At 37.5% G+C, this 24,737-nt stretch overlaps 1 protein-coding gene and 1 pseudogene across 1 annotated transcript in view; one reads left to right on the top strand and one right to left on the bottom strand.

Annotated features, from left to right (window-relative positions):
* The window catches only part of NYAP2 (neuronal tyrosine-phosphorylated phosphoinositide-3-kinase adaptor 2), a 325,867-nt gene that overhangs the window by 71,209 nt on the left and 229,921 nt on the right, over positions 1–24,737 (top strand). The window lies entirely within an intron of this gene.
* On the bottom strand, positions 12,061–13,172 carry LOC110200258 (eukaryotic translation initiation factor 2 subunit 1 pseudogene; annotated as a pseudogene).

Below are 24,737 nucleotides of genomic sequence, written 5' to 3'. Positions count from 1 at the left end.
TTGGTTAAAACATCATGAATTCTTTGGGCCACAATAATGTACCACAGTATTCTTCTATGGTATAGAAGAGTTGTGATCTCTCTCAACAAAGGGAATACCCATGGTGATAAGCTCTCAGATCTCTAAAGTACTGAAATATATCATTAGGCAGATGATTCTGAATATTTGTTTTTTGGTGCTTGTGTAGGTTAAGGAATGCTCTGGGACTTTTCTACTTTTGACAATAACATAGAATTGATGCAATGCAAAAGACAGACTTCCTGTCTTCTCTTTCCCTAACATAACTGTGTAGCATTACATCCATTTATCATCTAGCTTATCCATATAGAAATCTGTCTCAAAAAAAAAAAGATTTGCAGGCATTGGTAATCGGCTAAATTTCCTGTGTGGAAATGGCTTTCTTAAAACATGTTTGGGTTACTCATGAAATCTGGGGATGTTTCAGCTACACTCTGCATGCCAGAAAATTCTGGACCTGTTTGCAACACATCATTTTGCCAAAATCCCACCTCCAGCAGACTGTCGCAGCTCATCAGAATTCTGCTCTTTTCATGCTTGAAGAAATAACCAAAAATGGGAAAAATACAAATTGTATTGAGAATATACAACTAATAAAAGATAATTGTATTTTTATCTGTACCCACTGGAAAGTCAGTACCAATCAATCAATCTATCACTAAAATGGTTTCTGTGTATTAATATCTAATCTCTCAGTTTAAATAAATCTGAAATCATATAAAATCCAATGAACAGGAGTCTTAGTAATTGCCTGATCTAGTTGTCATGAAACAATTATGGCATGGTCAAATTCATGTTACCTGAAGACTTGGGTTTGGTATGGGGGATGATTATTTCTCCTGTCCGTCAATTTGTTGCCATCATGCTTTTTATTGTTTCATTTTCTGGGATATCTGTCCATTGATTTTATAATTAGCTGAATTTTGATGTAGATGGCTAAATTGTTCTGCCTAGCTCTTGAAAGCTATCCTTAATGATACCTTTTAAAATGAACCCCCCAATTCATCAAACATTTATTAATCACTTACCACATGCTGAGCATTGTTCTAAGTCCTAGGTGAGTTAAAAGTTTAAATAAGATAAACCCTCATTCTCACAGAATTAGTGGCCAGACCCCCTGGAAGTCCCTGAGGCCTTTTGAGGGTGCAGGAGGTTAAAATGATTTTATGATAATACCAAGATATTTTAATTTCTAATGCAATAAATATTGATAGATTTCTTACACATAAACCAAAGCTCTTTAGGATATCCCCAATAATTTAAATTTTTTTTTTTTATTTTTAGGCAATCGAGGTTAAGTGATTTGCCCAGGGTCACATAGCCCCAATACTTTTTTTTTTTAAAGAATAAAGGGATCTTGACACCAAACAATTTGAAAACCACTGGTTTGGGTCAATATGGGATATGGAAAACAAACTGCATATGTCCCATATCACCCTTCTAGACTCTGGTCTAGAAGAAAAAAACAAACAAACCATAGTTTTCAATGTTTGAGTAAGGTCCTTTTTATCAGTGAGAGGTGTGGAAAAGTGAAATCACAAAATCAATTGTTTTAGCTACTTTTAATGATTCCTGACAAAGCTTCATGTATTTTTCTTAATAATAGTTTCCCCATCCCATGACCTATATCATCTAGTGGAATGGGGCAAACTTTCTACCTGCAGGGAGTTCATTTTCAGAAATAGTCTGGGTGCAGTGGTACTCAGGAGGCAGAATAGTCCATTAGGAAGAGCTCTGGATATAAAATCAGAAAAAAATGATTTCTGAATCTCAGCTTTACTTCTTATTTCGTTACCTTGAAGAAGTCACTTCTCTGGGAACCATATTTTTCATATTTAGGAAATGAGAGGGATTTTTTATTGATAAAAGAGATCTTACAGGTTGTGTGGACCAGTTGGATCATTTGAAAGATGAGAAAACTGATGCTTACAGAGCTAATGTGTTTTCCTCAGGCCAAACAACATGGGAACAGAACTCATATCTTCTGAAGGTTTCTCACAGCTTTAAGTCTGTGATCCTAAGAAGTGAATTCATGGACCTTATACTCAATACTTTGCAGAACAAAAGCATTAGTGTTCTTCTAAGATATGAGCAATTTACTGTAAAATTCTATCATATTGATATTGAAATATGCAAAATAGCACATAATCCAAAGCCTCTACAAATCTTTTATATATTAGTTTCCCTAGTCTTCAGTAACAATGAGAGATAATTCACAATCCCCTGGGATTTATTTTAACAAGATTTTTTGGGGCTTACTATCAATATCAGAAATAATTTACCAACTAAACCTTTCCTTAAAGTTTTAGGTGCAAACCTCCCAAATTCATATTTAGGAAGTGTGTCTCAGAGAACCAGAGAACTTTTTCAGGAAGACAATGTAAATATGCTGATAAAATAATTTGAAATATCTTGTTTTAGAATATTATAGATTTCTTTCATTCCTTCATTCCTTCCTTCCTCTTTCTTTTTTCTTCCTTCCTTGTTTCCTCCTTCCCTCCTTCCTTCCTTCCTTCCTTCCTTCCTTCCTTCCTTCCTTCCTTCCTTCCTTCCTTCCTTCCTTCCTTCCTTCCTTCCTTCCCTCCTTCCTTCCCTCCTTCCCTCCTTCCTTCCTTCCTTCCTTCCTTCCTTTCTTTTATCTTTCTTTCTTTTTCCAGAGCTATGATACATTGTTGAATGCATGTTAGAAGTGTTAAACATGTGTCTAAATATTGGGAAATATTTAACAAAAAAAATAATAAAACATAGATAATGTTAATAGGTGTTTTGCAAGTCAATGTGCAGCCCACAGGAATCCTTAAGTATGGTTTAGTGGCCCCTGTTTCTATTCGAGTTTGATACCACTGTTGTTTGCAACGCTTAGGAAGAAAATTCCTTCTACCAACGCAGATCAACAAACTTTCTGCAACATGTGGTTTTAGAAAATCCTTTGAGGTCACAGAGATGTTAAGTGACTTGCTCAGAGTCACACAGCCAGTGACTGAACCCACCTATTCCTGGTGCCAGTGCTTGCTCTCTATCTGTCATACCACAATGCCCCTCACAGAGAACATAGACCTGGAAATAACACTAAGCAGAGTCTAATATTGAGAGCTGAAATGCCATCCATATTAACATAAATTTGATCAAATGTACATGCTAATCACATCACTACCTTAAATTAGGGTGATACAAATGAGCCAGGGTTTTGAGGAAGTAAGGGAATAGTTAAAAAGGAGCAGGGAGGGCTTTCAGAGATCAGGAATTGTAAATCTATCATTTCAAAAGTCATAAAACTGGAAAGGGGAACCTGGAAATTGTCATGGTGCATTAGAATCAGTGCCTAATATATACTGCTACACTTAATCAAAGCGTTAACAATTTGTGCTCTAGAGCATTCTAAGAAAGAAGTTTTAATGGAAGGCACTTTCAGTGGGGACTTGAAAAACTGGTCCCAGGAAGTCAGCCAAATAAATACAAATGAAGATGCTCATGAGATTCTTCAATCTGAAGTGTCAGAGTAAAGAGCTAGCTGGGAATGAGGGAGATTTTGTCTCGTCTCCATTTTGGCCAGAATTTCTAAGGACGTAGTGTTCTGTGGGTGTAAAAAAAAAAACAAGAAAAAGAAAAAAAAAAGAAAAAAAATCTCCCCAGGCAAGTTTTCCAGGCATGTTGCTACATGAAAGTGGCTTTTACTATCATTAATGAGAAAACAAATGTGAAATTCAATGCCTTGATGGTAATGAGTGGAATTGTATATGATTAACCTTTAAAAAGCACTTTTCTTGGAATAAAGATCCCAGGTACCAACTAGAGAAGTTGGGATCCTTGCAGGCAAAAGCTTTGATTTTGAAAACACAATGAAACAAAACATCTAAAGTTCAGCAATATTGAGATAGGCAGCTAGTGGATGGAACACTGGGCTTGGAATCAAGAAGACTCATTTTCCTGAGTTCTAATCTGGCCTCAGATCTTTACTATCTGTGTGACCCTGGGCAAGTCACTTAATCCTGTTTGCCTCAGTTTATTCATCTGTAAAATGAGCTTGTGAAGGAAATGGCAAACCATTTTTGTATCTTTGCCAAGAAAACCCCAAATGGTCTCATGAAGAGTAATATACAACTGAATTGACTGAAAAACAACAATAACTAAGATGGTGCAGTGAAAAGAACACAGGCTTTAAACTCAGAAGATCTGAATTTTACGCATGTCTCTGTTATGGTACTTTCTATCTGTGAGATTTAGGACAACTCACCTAATCTTTCTTCACCAGATTCCTCATCTGTAAAGTACTAAGTTTTACCAGATGACTATTGAGGTTTCCTCGAACTTTTGATCAACGATTCTCTTGCTGGCAATGGGTTCTGATTCTGGTGTTTTAAGCTTGAAAGACAGAAAAAAAATTGATGAAATGGAGGAAGTGTTATTTAATGTAGACATTTGAAATGCAAGCAGATGAACAGCTAGCTCCCTATGGTAGAAGTGCCTGAATTCATCCCTTCCTTCTTTTTATTACTGAATTAAGTTCAGTTAACTTGAATATATTGGCCACAAAAAAGAAACCTTTTAAAATAAAGTTATGGTAAAAGTATGTAATTGAATTATTGATTTCTAGATCTCATTTAATAAGCATTTTAAAATCCCGTTGTGGGATAGCATAAAAGCATGCGTTTAGCTCTTGGTATTGCTGGCCTCCCTCTGTTCCAAAGAAGCTCTGTTTGAACTATTGTCTAGAGTCTCAGAGCCTCAGAATATTTGAGATATAGAACTCAAACTTTTTCATCATCCAGTTTATTTAGAGCTAGTGAGAAGTGTCCAAGCAACAGTCTTATTTTTCAGACTAAGACTGGATCATTAGGGAACTCAAGATCAAGTCTTAATATTAGGTAGTTAAGTCAAAGGGGGCTTCAAAAACCTTCTGAGTTAAAATATACATTAAGAACTCTGATGACTGAAGTGGACAGATACAGTCCAGTTTTATCTGGTCAAAAGAATGACCTTCATTTTCCATAGGGGCTTACAAGATCCATAGATGGCACATTCTGTATCTTTCACCCATGTATTGGGTTGTCCTCTTGATCAATTAGCTGGTAAGGACCAATGAGAAAGAGTGGTATAATGGAAAAATCCCCTGTAATTAGAGACAGTAGGTCTTTGGGTAAGACAGATAATTGCTAGCATTTATAAAGTGTTTCAAGATTCAAAAATATTTTTATTTGTAATTTCCTTTGGTCTTCACAACAAACCTGTGAGGTAGGTGCTTTTATCATTGTCCCTTTTTGTAGAGATGAGGAAAATAAGATTGAGAGACGTTAAGGGATTAGCCAAGGGTCACACAGGTAGAGAGTAAGTGAGGATACAAACTCAAGTTCTCCTGACTCCAAATCCAACACATATCTTCCTGAATTCAAATCCAGCCTCAGACACTTACTGGCTGTGTAACTCTGGGCAAGTCACTTAACCATATTTGCCTCAGTTTCCTTATCTGTAAAACAAGTTGGTGAAAAAAATGGCAAACTACTCCAGTATCTTTGCCAAGAAAACCCCAAATAAGTCATGAAGAGTCAGACATGGCTGAAAAAAGACCGAACAACAACTATGCAAGGCACTATGGAAGGGACTTAGAGGAAGAGAAATAATTTAAAAATGGTTACTGACTTCAAGCAGCGTATAGTCTAATAGGGGAGTGGGATAAAACATGAGCAGAAATATAACACAAGGTGAGCCCTGACCATGGTCATAGTAGGCAAGAAGAAATTTATTGTTTGTGTAATTCATAACAGGTGCTGAAGGATGAGTTTATGGAGAAATCAGGACTTGAACTAGATCTTGAGAAAAGAAGTTGAGTCAGGTGTTGGAGGGGAAAAGGGAAGGGATGTCTCAGGCCGAGGAAAGATGTGTGAATAGGCTAAATAGAAGGCTTCAAGATGTATATATAGGCTGAAAACCTGTTTGCATGAAAGGGTTCAAGGAGGGATAGAGCAGAAAGTCAATCATTTTGGAAGGATAGGCTGGGAACTAATTATAGAGGGCTATAAACTTTCATAATGAAAGGAGATAAACAGCAGAATGGGGAGTATCTTTTCAGACAAATTTAAATGCTGCACCTGTTGCCTGCTGCACAAAACATTTTTTCTTTCATTTTTCCTTTAAAAATGTGGGATTTGAAGGGAAGGATGGGAGGAAGAAAGTAAAAAGAAAAAAATATATACCTTTAATCCCAATCCAGAATTTCAGAGTTGGGAAGGACCTCACAGACCATCTAATACGTCTTACTTGATTTTACATCGAAGCTATGAAGACTCAGCTTAGAGTATCTTTCTGCAACATCTGTTTAAACTGTGTGGTAGTGATTGTGGTATTTTGTAACAGTAAGAGGCAATGTGGCATAAGTGGATTAAGAACCATTCTTGAATTCAGGAAGAACTGGGTTCAAATTGTGCTTCTGATCCTTAATGTGACCAATGGGAAATTACTTGACTTCTCAATGCTTCCTGGGAACCTAAATAGCAAGCTACAGACAGGCTAAAACAATTTATTTATTCCAAAGAAAAATCCTTTGAAAAAAATCTCTCTTCTCCTCTCTCTCTCTCTCTGTCTCCCTCTTTACCCCCCATCTCCCCCTTCTCTCTCCTCCTCCCTTTCCTTCTCTCTCCTCCCCTTTCTCTGCCTCTGTCTGTCTCTGTCTCTGTCTCTCTCCCTCTCTGTCTCTGTCTCTGTCTCTCTCTCTCTCTCTCTGATTTAGATTTGGCAAAGGTCCATCACTACCTGTAAGGGTAATTTAGGGGCTGAAAATTATTGCCCTGCCTTTCTTTTTATAATTCAGAATAAATGCATTTTCAGATCTAGCAGAGAATACCTTCTTTACAGAGACCATTATTGAAATTGAAATTTCAAAGTAACAGGTGGACCACTTTCAAGATGATCAGTGTTGCTAGTTAATTCTATTTCAGAATGATCAGGAAATATCACACTAGAAAGAAAGCCCATCCCATTTCATTGTCCCCAGGTGTCAAAACTGTGTAGTAGCTAAAGCAATACAAAGCAAAATAGAATTAGATTTTGATATGGTGTCCCCTTTCAGTTTCCAAACTGTACTTACATTGTTCTAATGGAAAATTTGGGGAAATAGAGATGGTGTCAGTTTGTAGTGCTAACATTAGGAGATAGGCAGCAACTTAAAGAATAATAGAGTACTCCAAATCTGCTACAGAATAGCAAATTTCAATCACTTGCATGCATTTTCTCCCTATACCACAGAACAAAGCAGTTATTCTGTCACAAAGGCAAATAAAATTGACATTTCAATTCGTAGAAGACAGTGATGCATGTCTGTATTTTATAATTAATTTTGAATTTCAGAGGTTTCATTGGAACTTTTGCATTTTTCCATCCAATAACTTTTTGCCTAGCTCCAGAGTTGAAAGCCCCTACCCCCAACCCTTGCTGAAATGATGTATACTGGATATACTGAGCTGGAGTTACTGAATCTGAGACTTGAAAGATCTTGGTTGTGGCACCCTTCTGAGGCACAGCTTTCTCTAAGGCTATGTGTCTCTTTACTGGCTTCATCATCAGGTCTTTGCAGGTCTGGGTGTATATATCTATATCTATATCTATATCTATATCTAGATCTAGATATACACACATATATATACATATACATATATATGTGTGTATGTATATATAATATGTATGTGTGTGTGTATGTGTGTATATATATGTATATATATATATATATATATATATATATATATATATATATATATATATATATATATATATATATATATATATTCAAAGCTAGTTTATAGGGAGAGTTAGGTTTGTTTTGTTTTGTTTTCACTTACTGCTGTAAGAACCAGTGGAGAGAGTGGTAGACCTGAACTGAGAAAGTCACTTAACATTTCTGTGCCTCAATTTCCTTATATGTAAAATGGGGAAAATAATGGGACCAAAATCTTAGGTATATCAACTACCAAATGTGATATATTTAATGAGCATGAGATGTAATGAGATGCACCTTACTGTATGGTAAAATGCTTTGTTAACAATAAAGCACAAAATAAGTGTGAGCTATTATGATGAAGGGAGGTATCATACCAAGAAAATCACAGGTCCATGGCATATTGGCATGAGCTTCCTGTTGTTTATCAATCTGGATATGCCAGGTGGTAAGAAAGCCCATCAGCAGAAAAAAGAAGTCCTTGAGAAGGGAAAGTACTGTAAGATTGAAAAAGGTTTGGAGAAGGCATATCCCAAGGGACTTTTGGATACATCATCTAAGAAGTTTCTGCCCATTGTCATGGGTGACAAGCCTGGATAAGTGGAGCAGGAAGGGAACCCGATGGCTGATAAAGATTTTAGCCTTAGTGAATGAAAGTGTAAGGAAATGAGAGAAGTTGAGAAGGATAAAAAAAGTAAATATCTACTATATTGGTAAAGTTATAGAGATGGCAAATGGCCTCACCCTTAATGGTGTCATTTTGGCCCTTTCCTACTTAAATTAGTAAAGCTAACATGAAGTCTTTTTGAACCAAAACAAGAAAAGAAACAACATAAAAACCTCTAAGCCCAGCCCTCCCCTCCAAAATTTATGGACTCTTCTCCTCTTCACCAGAGCTGACTATGGCTCTGCTACTAAAAATTATGACTGAACAGATGACCCCATTATGCTATATGCACCTCTATTGATCCCCAGAGAATGTTTGCAAATACACAGATAAAAGTAATTCATCGTTATGATAATTGAGACACAAAGGTCATGCAGCAGGCAGGTAGGCAGAAGTTATTTATTAATGAAATGTGTTTTTCTAAATGAAACACTGCAGTAGCTGAGCAGCTGTTTTGATGTCCAAGTGAGTGATTCAAGCAAACAAATGAAAAACAAAAGAAGTGAAACTCACTTGAGAAGAGATGTTAGTAGATTTGGGAAACACTTAAAAGATACTCTGTACTCAAACCTATTGTGTTTAATTGTTCCTCTCTGTCTTTTCCTCCCTTTTCTTTTACCAAGCAGTATGGATAATTGAACTGGTTTCCAAAGACTCCAGAGAGTAGCAATGCACAAAGCAGCAACATGGAAATTGAAGGGTTCATTCAAACAAGCCCTCAACAATAGAGCCCTCTCTCCATTTCACTAGTAGGCAATATTGATGATTCCCCTACATAAGGAAGGTTTTAGAGGTTGGCTTCAGTTACTGATATGATTATAATTCTGCTGGGAAATCAATTATTAATGATGCCAGAAATTTATTTGAAAAAAGAATGGTAAAATGAGTAAATAAAATCATACATTCTAAAAGGGTGATAGTGCATTCTGCTGAAAAGAGAAATTATTAGAGAATGGAAATTCCTTCATGCATGAATCATCAGTGCTACTCTTCTGCTGAGAGATATTCAGTGTCTTTCTGTTTTCTTGAATTCAAACCCTTTGGTAATTTGTTACCCCCTTACCTTTCCAGGTTTATCTTACACTTCTTCCCTTCATTCAGTCTAAACCAGCCACACTCCCTCAGGCATGCCCAGAACTCTCTTGATAGTCTTTACTCCTGTTATAACTTCTCTTGGAATGTCCTCCCTCTGCCTCTTCTTCTGAAGTACTATCCATCCTTGAAACTCCAATCCCTCTCCTACAAGCCATCCTTGTTCCTTTTGTTAGTGATGACCTTGTCCCTTGGACTTATAAAATTTGTTTCACAAATCTCTAATGAACTTATCATACAATACTATTTATTTAATCATTTGTGTTAATGTCTTATCCCATTTTGTTGTTGTTGTTCAGTCATTTCAGTCATGTCCAATCCTTTGTGATCTCAATTGGGGTCTTTTTGGCAAAGATATTTGGAGTGGTTTGCTATTGCCTTCTCCAGCTCATTTTACAGATGAGGAAGTTGAGGCAAATAGAGTTAAGTGACTTGCCTGGGGCTATACAGCTAGTAAGTATCTGAAGCCAGATTTGAACTCATGAAGAGGAATCTTCCTGTTTCCCAGCCCAGCACTCTATCCACTGTACCACCCAGCTGCCTGTCTTACCTCATACTGGATTTATAAAATTCAAGAACACAGGGAATCTGACTTATCTAAAATCCATATCTTCTGTAGTGCCTAGCATAGTTGCTTTTCTCAGAGTCAATATTGAATAAATATGTATGAATGTGTCTTTATATATTTATGTATGTATATATGTATATATGTATTTTCATATGTAGGTTATATATACGTATACATAGAATATATGTATACATATATGTGTATCTTTCAGTATAAGTTCACCATCTCTTTCAATGACTACATTTTGTCTCATTTCCTTCCTTGCCATTTCCCACTCTCATATACTCTTTAATTTTTTTTATTTAAAGTTTTGACTTACAAATTCTATTCCCCTCCCCCAGATGACAGTCAGATATAGGTTATATGTGTATAATTATGTAAAACTTTTCCATATTAGTCATTTTGTACAAGAAACCTTGAATAAAAGAAAAAAAATGAAAGAAAGCAAAAAAATAGCATGCTTCAGTCTGTTCTCATATACCCTTTTGAGAAAATGAAATAAAATAAGGTCAATTGACTTTAAGAGTGGATAGAACATATCTTCAGGCTAACATCAATTGTCATTTACTTGTCAGGTCAGGTAAATAAGCATTTAATAAGTTCCCACTTATTTCAGACACTGAGCTGAGTGCTGAGGATATAGTCCCTGCTCTCCACATATGGAAGCATTAAGGAGTTCTCACCATTGATCACCTCTCAAAACTAAACAAGAATGGTTTTACTAATTGCCTACATCTTTTGGGGAAATTTCCTCTTCATTCCTGTGTTTTGGTGAAGTGTAAATGAAGACACCTATTTTCCCTCCAACCCGCTCAGTGATGAGTTTCCCTTTCATTAAGTGCTGTAACATATTTGCAGTGATGTTGGATATTCTTTAATGGCTCGTTGTGGAAATAGTTGCTATAAAGAATTTTGTTTTTATCTTTGTTTTGTTTTACATTTTTATGGTTGTTTATTTGTGTGTTTGGAGAACCAGAGCACTTGAAAAGAACCACAGCTTCACTAGAACCTCAATGAACCATGAGGAAATCCTTTTCATTATGATCAAAGAATTTGAAAGAAACAAGTTCATTTTGATAGACGAGGACCTACAGTCACACAAATCAATGCCAAAAGTTTGCAACTCACATCCCTTAACCATGATTTAGCCAGTAGGCTAAGGAGATCAAGTGCTGGGCTTTGATTCAGGAAGATCTCAGTTCAAATCTTACCTCTGATGCTTGGTAGGCAAGTTTCTTAACTTTGGGCTGCTTCAGTTTTGTCATCTGGAAAATGAGGATAAAAATAGCACCTATTTCCCCACGGTTTTTAGTGAGGATAAAGTGAGATAATATTTATATAGTGCTTTGCAAATCCTAAAGTCTTCTATAAATACTGATAATGATGCTGGTGATAATGTCAGGGTTCTCTCTCCCAATATGGTCAATTTGGCTGTGAGAATGTCTTCACAAAGAGATATACAGACTGCTCAGTGGAGGTGGCCATATAGGCTAAAGGCTTATTAAATAAGTTGGATGGATGTTTGATGAATGATTTCTCGCACAAATAAAACCTTGTACATGGGACAGAAGACACATGTGATGTAAGATTTAATCTTGTCTCATTTAAACTAAATGACATCTTGATTTCTGTTCTCTTCCAGTGTGTCCCTGTTATGTTTCAGGTGTAGAAAATTTGACATTACCAGGGGAAAAAAAGATAATTTCACTTTTAGACTTTTCTCCATTTAATTGCAGGTTTATGATTGTTAGGTAAGAAAGTGATCTTTTAAATTATCAGTCAATTATAGAGTTTATCTATGAATTCTATTAGAATTTTTTCATGTGGGTATGAGGTGCAGTCTAATTTCTACTTTCCGTACTCTGTGATTAGATGAAGACTGCAGAGGTTAGAGAGAAGAGTTTATGGAAACAAATGCTCTACAATGCATTGAATGGTCACTTAATTTAAACGGAGTCACATCCTGGAAGTACAACCCTAATAGGTGTCCATCTTTCTTTGGCACTCCTGTCAATCCAAATCCACGAATATTTGTTGGGAGGGCATTTTATATGCTGGTCTGTGGAGATATTTAAATGCTTTGAAATATAAAACATTCAGCTTTGAAGTTTTCAACACCGGAAAGCTTTCAAGTCTAATGTATCTAAGCCAGGAAAGGCTAATCTGTGTTCCTCCAGTCAGGCTCCTTTTCCCCAAAAAGTTAATTTTCACCTTTGGCTTTTGTTTCTTTACATCATCATATCCATCCACCTCAGAGTATTCCCACTCAAGTCTCTCCAGTTGTCTTGCAAACTGTTTCATCTGCGTCTGTGACCACTTTGGGCTCCATCTGAACATGGAAGACACCCCTCTTCTCCTCAATATTTTCTTTGATGACAGTCATAGCCTATTTGAGGATGGACAAGCCTTCTATTCTCTCTAGGTTATAAAAGTGATCACATTTCGAGAAGGTGCTACCAGGTTAATCTTGATGGTCATATTTTCTGTGGAACAATTCAAGCCTACTCTGAGAGCTTCTTTTAAGCATCAATACCTCACAACCACAATAAGGCACTTCAATATCAGCTTGGATTTTGACAGCTTATGGTGTCAAGCGCCTATTTGTATTATCCATCAGCACTTGCCTTTCATCTTCATTCAAATCCAGTCCATGCAGGATTGAAGGGTCTGAGACTGCATGTTTAAATGCATCATAGGCACTGCATCCTGGGCTCTTGTACTTGCCATCAAACACCCAGGCAGTTCTCTGGAACAGGCTCTCCAGCTGCTCATTCTTATTGTATTCTAACAGCTCAGCAAGATGGCAAAGGATGTTATAAACCATTTTGGATTTAGTAAATTTGTCTTCACATTTGATTGCTTCGTCTGGAGAAACTCTTATTTTTGACAAATCAATAAATCCTTTTATTTGGTCCACTCTAATTCCTATCATTTCTGCCAATTCAGATGAAGTGGATATATATTCTAGACAGGTCACCAAGAAGGAATCATGTTCTCGATATTGTTGTATTCCAATAGACTGGCATAAGCTCCCATTTCAGCATGGGCCATACATTCACCATGATCACATCTTCCATTTCAGGAAATTTGCGATAGCAGAATCTAGAACTTGGTCCAGTCATTCTCAAGTATGTATACACCAGGTCCCCACACTGCTCTCTATACTGTAGGAGATGCCTAGAACTCTGGCTGCACCATGCCATAGCTGCCACTTCTTCTCCTCTGAGTGGGTTAGGAGTCAGAGTATTTTGAAAATATTTAAGCAATCAGTTGGGGCAGCTAAGTGGTGAAATGGATAGAGACCTGAGCTTGGAATCAGGAAGACTTATCTTTATGAGCTCAAATACATACACAAACTCTTGCAAGCTCTGTCACCCTGGCCAAGTCACTTAACTCTACCTCAATTTCCTCATCTATAAAATGAGCTGGGGAATGAAATGGCAAATCACTCTAGTATCTGTACCAAGAAAACCCCAAAATGGGGCCATGGAGAGTCAGACACGATGGAAAAATTACAAAATAACACAAACGAGTTGATAAGGGTAGATATTGTGATGACAGAAAGGAAGGTATAGAAATAACAGTGGATGATATTAGAAAATGAGGATTCAGGGGCAGCTAGGTGGCACAGTGGATACAGCACTGGCCCTGAAGTCAGGAGGACCTGAGTTCAAATCTGGCCTCAGACCAAACACTTGACATTCACTAGCTATTTGACCCTGGGCAAGTCACTTAACCCCAATTGCCTAAAAAAAAAATGAGGATTCTATTTATAGCTATGCCAATAGATTGTCATATATGATCATTAAAAATTTACCTGAACTCTTTGACCATAACTCCTTAATCTTTAAATAAGAAGGTTAGAGTAGATGAACTCTCAGGAACCAACTTGGGCTAACATTCTATTTCATATCCTATTTTACATTCTAGGCTTGCCTTTCTAGATAGTTGTTACTCCAGTGCTCAAGAAACTACTTATCTCCCTGTTGCCTTTTAGATAAAATAAAAGATCTTCAACTTGGTATTTAAAATCTTTCACAGTCTGCCTACAGTCTATTATTGCTGACATATTTCACGTGGTTCATTTTTATGCATTCTATTTTCTAGACTCATGAACAGGGTAGCTATTCCTTGAACCTGGAATTCCACACCTTGTTTTTTTCAAGTTGTCCCCCCAGTGCCTCCCTTTCCCCTCTGCTTCTTAGAATACTTAATTTCCTCCAAGGTTCAACCAACATGTGACCTCCTACAGAAAGTCCTTGTTGGTTTCCTGGGATATCAGTATTTTCTTTCTCCTCAAATTCCATTGTAGTCATACATCTGTTTAAATGTTATAACCCACCAACCCCTCAGCCCCAAGAGAATTTAGGCTCCTTAAGTTTGGGGACTGTTGTTGGTTTTATCTTTGTTTTCCCAGGATATAACACTGCGCCTTGTATCTACTAGCTGGTTAACAAATATTTGGTGAATTGAATTCTCAATGCAAATGGAAGTCATTAGTAAAAAGCTTTTTTTCCCCCTACATCTAGATCTTTCCACTTTGACCTAGTTGAAGATCCAATTAAAATTCTTCTGGGTCACATAAAAAAAGTCTGGATTTAAATAAAGGGAAATCTCTCTCAAGAGAGCTCTTCTTTAAGTCATACCATTTACCAAATGTCTTTACTGGGCAAATTCTTTTGGGATCAAAGGTAAAGCTGTATGATATCATAGAATAGGAACATAATTAGAATTTTTTTTCTGGGGCAAAAACATTTAAGCAAAGGTGGGAGTAGGTGGGTGAATGGCTTAGAGGATAGTGTTCAGTTGCAGTTGTGACCATGTCAATAGAGAGAGTAGTTAAAGCCTGATAGACTCTGGTCTTTTCCCTTGTGGAGGTTCTGGGAAGAAGGAGGGACTCAAAGGAAGATGATTGGTAGAATTGTGAATTAGTACAGCTATTCTGGAAAGCAATTTGGAATTATGACCCCAAAGTTATTAAACTGTGCATAGCCTTTGACTCAACAATACCATTGCTAGGCCTATAGCCCCACAGACATGAAAAAAGAAGGTAAGGGATTCATATTTATTAAAAAAATTATAGAAGCTCTTTTTTGTGTGTGGTGGCTAAGAAATGGAAACTAAGATGATGCCCATCAATTAAGAAATGGGGAAGAAATCATTGTATATGAATGAAGTGGAATACTATTATTCTGTAAGACATGATGAAGGAGATGGCTTCAAAGAAACCTGAGAAGACTCATGTGAACTGATGCAAAATGAAATGAGCAGACCAGGACAATAACCTTTATAATAACAGCATTGTTTCCATCATGTTTCATTATGCTGTCTATCAAAGAATGTGCACATTTATAGGACAAGTACTTAAAAGTTGGACACTGAAGTTCACTTCAGAAACAGAGGAATTGAATACAGATCCCACCTCTGCTACAGTATACTACTACTATCAATAGGTATCACTTTTATATATGGCTTTGTTTTTTTCTAATTAATTTATTTATTTTGATTTATCAACAATCACTTCCATATGCTTTTGAGTTTAAAATTTTTCTCTTCCTTCCTCCCCACCATCCTCCCCAAGACAGCACACAATCTGATATAGGCTATACATATACATTCCTATTAAATATATTTTCACATTAGTGATGTTGTAAGAATTAGAACCAATAGGAGGAACCACCAGAAAGAGGAAACAAAACTCAACAGAAGAAAAAAAAAGCAAATAGTATGCATCAATCTGTATTAAAATTCCATAGTTCTTCTTTGGATGTGGATAGCATTTTCCATCATGAGGCATTTGGAGATGTCTTAGATCCTTGTATTTCTGGGAAGGGTTAAGTTTATCAGTATTAGTCATTGCATAACATGGCTGTTACTTTGTACAGTGTTCTCCTGGTTCTGCTCACTTCACTCAGCATCAGACCATACAAGTCGTTCTAGGTTTTTCTGAAGTCAGCCTGTTCATCATTTCTTATAACACAATAGTATTCCATTACATTCACATACCACAACTTGTTCAGCCACTCCTCAATTGATGGGCATCCTCTCAATTTCCAACTTTTTGCCACCATATAAAGAGCTGCTATAAATATTTTTTGTACATGTAGATCCTTTTCCTATTTGTAAGATCTCTTGAGGATATAGCCCTAGAAGTGCTATTGCTGGGTCAAAGGGTATGCACATTTTTATAGCCCTTTGGGCATAGTTCCAAACTGTTCTCCAAAATGGCTGGATCATCTCACAACTCCACCAACAATGCATCAGTGTTCCAATTTTCCCACATCTTCTCCAACATTTATCATTTTCTTGTTTTGTCATCTTGGCCAATCTGATAGGTGTGATGTGGTACCTCAGAGTTGTATTGATTTGCATTTCTCTAATCAAGAGTGTTTTAGAGCATTTTTTGTATGACTATAGATAGCTTTAATTTCTTCATCTGAGAACTGCCTGTTCATTTTCTTTGACCATTTATCAATTGGGGAATGACTTGTATTCTTGTAAATTTGATTTGATTCTCTATATATTTTAGAAATAAGTCCCTTATCAGAGAGACTGGTTATAAAAATTCTTTCCCAATTTTTTACTTTCCTTCTAATCTTGGTTGCATTGGCTTTGTTTGTGCCAAAACTTTTCAAAGTTATGTAATCAAAGTTATCGATTTTGCATTTTGTAATGTTCTCTATCTCGTGCTTGGTCATGAATTCTTCTGTTCTCCATAAATCTGATAGGTAAACTATTCCTTGTTCTCCCAGTTTGCTTACAGCATCAGCCTTTATAGCTAAATCATGAACCCATTTTGACTTTATTATGGTATATGGTATGAGATTTTGATCTATGCGTAGTTTCTGCCATACTCTTCCAGTTTTCCTAGCAGTTTTTGTCAAAGAGTGAGTTCTTATCCCAGAAGCTGGGGTCTTTGGGTTTATCAAATAATAGATTACTATTGTTATTGGACTACTGTGTCTTGCATACTTAACCTATTCCACTGATCCACCACTCTATTTCTTAGCCAGTACCAAGCAGTTTTGATGATTGCTGCTTTATAATACAGTTTAAGATCTAGAATGGCTAGGCCACCTTCCCCTTGGCTTTAAGTTTTGAGAAACACTTTACACAGGTTATCTCACTTGAGCCTTTCAACAAGGTTGGTGCCATTATCATCCCCATTAGAGATGTTAAGTGTCTTACCTTGTGTCATACAGCTTACAAGTATAGGAGGGAGGATTAGAATTTAATTCTTCAATTTAAGCCATCTATAGTCATATGAAAAACTGCTCTAAATCATTATTAATTAAAGAAATGCAAATCAAAACAACTCTGAGGTCCCACATCACACCTGTCAGATTGGCCAACATGACAAAACAGGAAAATGATAAATGTTGGAGAAGATGTGGGAAAATTGGAACACTATGGCATTGTTGGTGGAGTTGTGAAATGATCCAACCATTCTGGAGAACAATTTGGAACTATGCCCAAAAGGCTATCAAAATGTGCATACCCTTTGACCCAGCAATAGCACTTCCAGGGCTATATCCCAAAGAGATCATACAAATGGGAAAAGGACACACATGTACAAAAATATTTATAGCAGCTCTTTTTGTGGTGGCAAAGAATTGGAAATTGAGAGGATGCCCATCAATTGAGGAATGGCTGAACAAGTTGTGGTATGTGAATGTAATACTATCAGAAGTGATGAACAGGCTGACTTCAGAAAAATCTGGAAAGACTAGTATGGTCTGATGATGAGTGAAGTGAGCAGAGCTAGGAGAACATTGTACATAGTAACAGCCACTTTGTGTGATAACTAATATTGATAACCTTAATCCTTCCCAGCAGTGCAAGGATCTAAGACATCTCCAAAGGCCTCATGATGGAAAATGCTATCCACATCCAAAGAAAGATCTATGGAGTTTGAATGCAGATTGAAGTATACTATTTGCTATTTTTTTCTTCTATTGTGTTTTGTTTCCTCTTTCTGGTGGTTCTAATTCTTACTTACAACATGACTAATGTGAAAATATGTTTAATAGCAATGTATATGTAGAGTCTATATCAGATTGCACGTCGTCTTGTGAAGAAAAATTTACAACTCAAAAGCTTATGGAAGTGATGGTTAATACTTCAAAATAAATAAATAAATTAAAAAATAATTTAATTCTTCCTGACTCTAATTCCAGCACTCTAGCCACAATGCCACGTTACTTGCTTTCTTTATGAAACTCCTACTTTACCTATCTAGGCCTTATTTTCTTTATCTATAAATGGAAAGGCCACAAGATATAGTTCATATGGAGCTGAACTTGGAGTCCAGATGACCCAAGTTGGCATCCTGCCCCAGAGACTTACTGGCTATATCACATCAGTCAAGTCCCTTAAATTGTGTGGTACTCAATTACCTCATTTCTAAAATGATGGGCTTAGACTGAATTATTCAGGTTTATTATCTTATGACCTTTAAGATTATTTTTAGCTCGAGAGCTATGATTCCACAATCCAATGTTGCTTTAAAGACTAAGCTGTCTGGGTTCTTCACCCAGGTCTGAAATTTTTACCTTTGCCATAAGTAATTGTGACTTTGGGCAAATTCTATATAGGCCTCATCTCCCTTTTCTATAAGATAAAGGGGATTGGACTGGATGGTCTCTAAGTTCCTTTATACCTATAAAATTAATTTACTTTTGAGAACCTTTAGTTGGTCTTCCCAGAATAAATTAGCCTTTTCATCACTGGACCCACAGTTGAGGATATCATTTTAGTATTAATGATTTCTCCTGCTATGTGGTGTAAATTTTTCTAATGAGCAGGAGTTTGTTCTGGCATTGATGATATCTCTTTAACAAGGTGTGAAATTATCTTGGTAATGTAAAGTTTTTGATGAGGCATACACTGTGTTCTAGTCAAATCTGTGCCTTATTTATACCACATTGAAGATGATTGCTTAATTCATACTCCACACTACGTCTTTGGACTGGGTCTTAAAAAGGCATAGTGGAGGGCGGAGCCAAGATGGCGGAGTAAAAGTAGTGACTTGTTTGAGCTCTCCCCTAAACCCCTCCAAATACCCATAAAAAATGGCTTGAAAAAAATTCTACAGCAGCAGAACCCACAAAAAGACAGAGTGAAACAAACTTCCAGCTCAAGACTACCTGGATGGTTGATCAGAAAGGTATATCATGCTGGGCTGGGAGTGGAGTACAGTGTGGCTTAGGTGTTCAGGCTGCAGGGAACCTAGAGCAGGCCTCAGAAGACTGAACTGCCAGCAGCTGTGGCAGCTTCCAGACTCCTCAACCCAGGAATGCCAAAGACAACTTAGAAGGTCAGTGGGAAAAGTTTGTTTCTGTGGTACTAAGAGAGGAGCATGGCTCCAGTTCCCTGAGAGCGCAGCCCTTGGAAGGGGGTAGCTGCCTTCTGAGCTTCTGGCCCACAGACTGAGGGGGAATGCAGTGGCTGATCAGAGAGGGATTGCAGGGATCTCTCTGCTGTTGCTGAGGCAGGAATCTCTTGCTTTGTCCTTGCTTAGATTGGGGTCACAGTTCTGAGCGGTGGTCCTGGGGCAAGGAGTAATGATGGCGTGGTGGAGCTTGTAGTGGCCATACAGAGAAAACCCTCCTCACAGTTCCAGGATGTAAAGGAGTGCTTGTGGTCACTAATAGACCAGAGCACAGGCCAGGAAAGCAGTAAACACCTCGCCCCTTATACCACCTTGGAAGAACTGAAAATTTACAGGTACCTAAAAGTATCTCTGAAAACAGCTGTATAAACCCCCGAAGCTTGGGACAGTACATTCTCCACATGGGAAGCAGACTTTTACCTTAATAAAGAGTTTAAAACTCAACTAATTGGCCAGGATCATGAGCAAGCAGCGCAAAAAGAGTCAGACTATATTATCTTACTTTGGTGAAAAAGAAGATCAAAATATACAACCAGAAGAAGACAACAAAGTCAAACCTCCTACATCCAAAGCCTCCAAGAAAAATATGAATCAGTCCCAGGCCTTGGAAGAGCTCAAAAGGGATTTTGAGAAGCAAGTAAGAGAAGTAGAGGAAAAACTGGGAAGAGAAATGAGAGTGATGCAAGAAAATCATGAAAAATAAGTCAACAGCTTGCTAAAGGAGACCCAAAAAAATACTGAAGAAAATAACACCTTAAAAAATAGCCTAACCCAAATGGCAAAAGAGGTCCAAAAAGCCAATGAGGAGAAGAATGCCCTAAAAAGAAAAATTGGCCAAATGGAAAAGGAAGTCCAAAAGATTACTGAAAAATACTTCCTTAAAAATTAGAATAGAGCAATTGGAAGCTAGTGACTTTATGAGAAATCAAGACACTGTAAAACAAATCCAAAAGAATGAAAAATTAGAAAACAATGTGAAATATCTCATTGGAAAAACAACTGACCTGGAAAATAGATCCAGGAGAGAGAATTTAAAAATTATTGGACTATCTGAAAGCCATGATCAAAAAAAGAGCCTAGACATCATCTTTCAAGAAATTATCAAGGAAAACTGCCCTGATATTTAGAACCAGAGGGCAAAATAGAAATTGAAAGAATACCATCTCCTCCTGAAAGAGATCCCCAAAGGAAAACTCCTAGGAAATATAGCCAAATTCCAGAGTTCCCAGGTCAAGGAGAAAATATTACAAGCTGCCAGAAGGAAACAATTCAAGTACTGTGGAAACACAATCAGGATAACACAAGATTTAGCAGCTTCTACATTAAAGGACCACAGGCATGGAATATAATATTCGGAGGGCAAAGGAGATAGGATTACAACCAAGAATCACCTACCCAGCAAAACTGAGTATAATCCTTCAGGGGAAAAAATGGTCATTCAGTGAAATAGAGGACTTTCAAGCATTCCTGATGAAAAGACCAGAGCTGAATAGAAAATTTGACTTTCAATTACGTAAACAGGAAAGAGAAATCATAAGAGACTTATTAAGATTGGACTGTTTACATTCCTGCATGGAAAGATGATATTTATAACTCATGAGACCTTTGTCAGTATTAGGGTAGTTGGAGGAAAAAAATATATGTATATGTATATAGATAGATAGAGGGCACAGGGTGAGTTGAAGATTAAGGGGTCATATCTGGAGAATAAAATTAAGGGATGAGAGAGGATTATACTGGAGAAGAAGAAAGGGAGAGGTAGAATGGGGTAAATTATCTCACAAAAAAAAAAACAAAAGAAAGTCTCTTACAGTGGAGGGAAAGGGGAAGGTGAGAGGAATGAGTGAATCTTATTCTCATAGGATTTGGCTTAAGGAGGAATAACATACACATTCAATTGGGTATGGAAATCTGTCTTACCCTACAGGAAAATAGGGGGAGAAGGGGACAAGAGAGCAGGGATGATAGAGAGGAGGGCAGATTGGGAAAGGGGTAATCAGAAGTAAATACTTCTGAGGAGGGACAGGTCAAAAGAAAGAATAGAATAAATGGGAGGCAGGATAGGATTAAAGGAAATAGAGTTAGTTTTTCACAACATGTCTACTATGGAAGTGTTTTGCATAACTGCACATGTATAACCTATATTGAGTGGCTTGCCTTTTCAATCAGGGTGGGTGGGGAGGGAGGAAGGGAGAAAATTTGAAACCCAAAGTTTTGAAAACATATGTTTAAAAAAATGTTTTTACATGCAACTGGGAAATAAGAAATACAGAAAATGGGGTATAGAAGTCTATCCTGCCCTACAGGAAAATAGAAGGGGAGGAGGATAAGAGAAGGGGGGAGAGATAGAAGAAAGGGAGAGACAGAAGAGAGGGCAGACTAGGGGAAGGGGTATTCAGAATATGTGCCATCTTGGGGTAGGGGAAGGGAGGAGATGGGGAGACAATTTGGAACTCAAAATCTTGTGGAAGTAAATGTTGAAAACTGAAAGTAAATAAATTTATGTTTGAAAAACAAAAGAAACAAAAACCAAAAGGCATAGTGGAGACATTGTTGTTGTTTGTCCTTCATTCTTGAGGAGGATGCATGGAAGACATGGAGACACAGAGAGGCAGATAAGTGCTAGGAGGATGAACAAGGAGAAGCCAATCAGATACACTTAGATTCCATACTCTGTAGGGAATTCTGGGTAGTCATGCTATCTAACCAAGGCAGCTTCTTGCATCTGGAGACCAAATACTCCAGGGAATCATCCGTAGACAAAAAGGTCTAAGTGTAGGGGATCCTGGCACAAGTGTAACCAAAATCTAGGCACAAGAAGTGATAGAGTGCTGATGGGCAGGAGCCAGCCTGAGCGATAACTTTCACTGGTAATATAAGTGATACAGTGAACAGGCCTCTTTAAAAAGTGAGTCAAGAGATGGCCCTTTTAATAAAAAAAAATCAAACTGGGAGGGGAAGACCCTCAGGGTTACTGGGCAAAAGAGAAACAGTTACCATTTACGTTTACTCTGAACCTGGAGGGCCATTAAGTGATACTTGGGCAGGGACCTATTATTGTTGTCCACTCCATGAGATCCAGAGTGAATTGGGTTTAAGGCTTGGTCAAACTAAATAGCTTTCTACCATCAAAATTTAGATTCCTTTGGGCAGAACACCCTCAGGGAAGGAAAAGGGAGGAGAGGAGAGGAGAGGCCATCTCCAGTCATCCTGATAGACATCTGAGCACTGGACCCAGATGGCTCTGGAGGAGAAAGTGAGGTTGGTGACTTTAAGTGATGTCATCTCCCTGATGTCATGGCTTTCTTCAAGAATGAAAGATAAACTACAACCAAAGGTGATATAGACTGTACAGATCCAGGAAAGTGAGGATGAATTCTTTACCGACTGGATAAAATCCCAAGTGTGTGTGTGTGTGTGTGTGTGTGTGTTAGGGAATTGTGTGTCCAGGGTGGTGCTACAGTTCTAGAGAACTCAGCCTTAGGAGTTGGGGATCATGACATCCGATGGCAGGGTCTTTGATTTCCTAGAAATCCAAAGTTCTCTTCCTTTTGTGAGAGACCTCTTGATCTAGGTTACTGCTGTAAATCTGGAGGACATTATAAACCTCTAAAGAAACGGCTTTAGCAAAGAGAAAAGTAGAATGTCTTAAGTGTTTCTGCCACTCAGGTGTAAGTCTTGTTGGTCTACTCTGTGTTCAGTGACTTGTTTTCCTGAGTGCTTGCATAGGCACTGAAAACCTTTTTATTCTTGTTGTGAAGATCTTGGGTACAGGCATGAATCAAAAAGAATATTATTTAAGACTTCCCTAATATTGAGCCTTGTTCATATAAATCCCAAGCCTCAGTGCTGGGCCAAGGGTTATATTTATTTTTTCATTTGTTACTTTTAGCTTGGTTATTGTTATTACTATTATTTATGTTAATACGATATTTTTATTGACTTCTGAATATATCATTATAGGGTCAGAGACAGAAAGGAAAATTAAAATATTGAAATTCAGAGAAAAAAGAGCAACTGAAACTATTATTGAAACAGTAATATTTGTTCCTTATTTATAGATAAAAATATAATTTTGGCTTGGATTTGTCTTTTCATGAACATTTTAGAAATTATGAAAGCTGTGCTAAGAAAAATAAAAGTTGAGGCAATTGTAAGATGAAAGAGGTTTTTCTGCTTTGGAAGAAGTGACCAAACCCTACCTGGTGGAAGTAGGACAAATCAGCTACATTACTCCATAAACGTTTATTGAGCATCTACCTTAAGATCCTAAGAACCGTGCAAAGTGCTGGGTTTACAAAAAAAAGGCAAAAGACAGTTCCTGAGTTCATAACACAAAGTGCCAAGTGGCTTTTGTCCTTTTGTATGTTATAATAATTCAATGCAAAAATGGTCTCCTTTATGATGTCTGATGTCTCTCTTTTAATAGGATAATGAATTCTAACAGTCTTGCCAGTTTCTGCAGCAAGCTAAACTCGCTGGGGGATGTATCAGTTTAGGGAGTCTGCCTCTCCTTGCACTCCATGACCTAGAGGCCAAACAAAGCCTTAGCCAGTGATCTGCCAGGGAGGAGTATCCGATTGCTTATTCGGTCAACTGAGAATCCTATCCAACCTCCCTTACACACTCTCTTATTTGTGTCTTCTTTGCTTCTCTGATTGTTCAGTGCTGCTTACAGGAACACTAGTCCTTTAGGGACACCATGGGCAGGTACAGCCAAATTGTCAAGGGAATGGTTGCTGTCAACACTGTAAGCATGGGCCAGGATAGATGATTCTGTTGCCATGGTGGGCCTCAAAAAACCACTGAGTGAATATAAAAGATAACAATCCCTTTGTGAGTACTCCTTACGGAAAATCTTTACAACATCCTTCCTTTGATACCATATGGTGGATGTTTGCTCTCCTTTTTCAATCACAGTTTGTTTATCAACTGGGGAAAGGCAGGTGGGGTGGGGGAGGGGAGGCCAAGGGCCATTAAATACTCTGTACTTTTATCCCCTTACGGCTATAGGAGATGGCTGAAAATCCAGTGATCAAAGTGAAAAATCAAATGAACAAAGCAAAATAATACACAACACACAAAGAAACATTTTTCCATGAATATATTTCTTAAAACTCCTAGACTTCAAGGAAGGCTTGTTAGGGGCCAGACCTATAACTTTGCAAGTGAGGATTCCTGATAAGGATGATTATAGATCTTCAATATGTTTTCAAGTTCAGTACCATTATAAACCAGGGGGAAAAACTATTTATGTGTCTTTGTCATATTATTTGAGTCAAACTATGTGTCTTTC

The sequence above is a fragment of the Phascolarctos cinereus genome, unplaced genomic scaffold, assembly GCF_003287225.1.
Source record: "Phascolarctos cinereus isolate Bilbo 61053 unplaced genomic scaffold, phaCin_HiC Scaffold_7;HRSCAF=346, whole genome shotgun sequence".
NCBI lineage: Eukaryota > Metazoa > Chordata > Mammalia > Diprotodontia > Phascolarctidae > Phascolarctos > Phascolarctos cinereus.
Note: the sequence above shows the minus strand (reverse complement) of the source record. Positions and strands in the feature narration are given on the sequence as shown.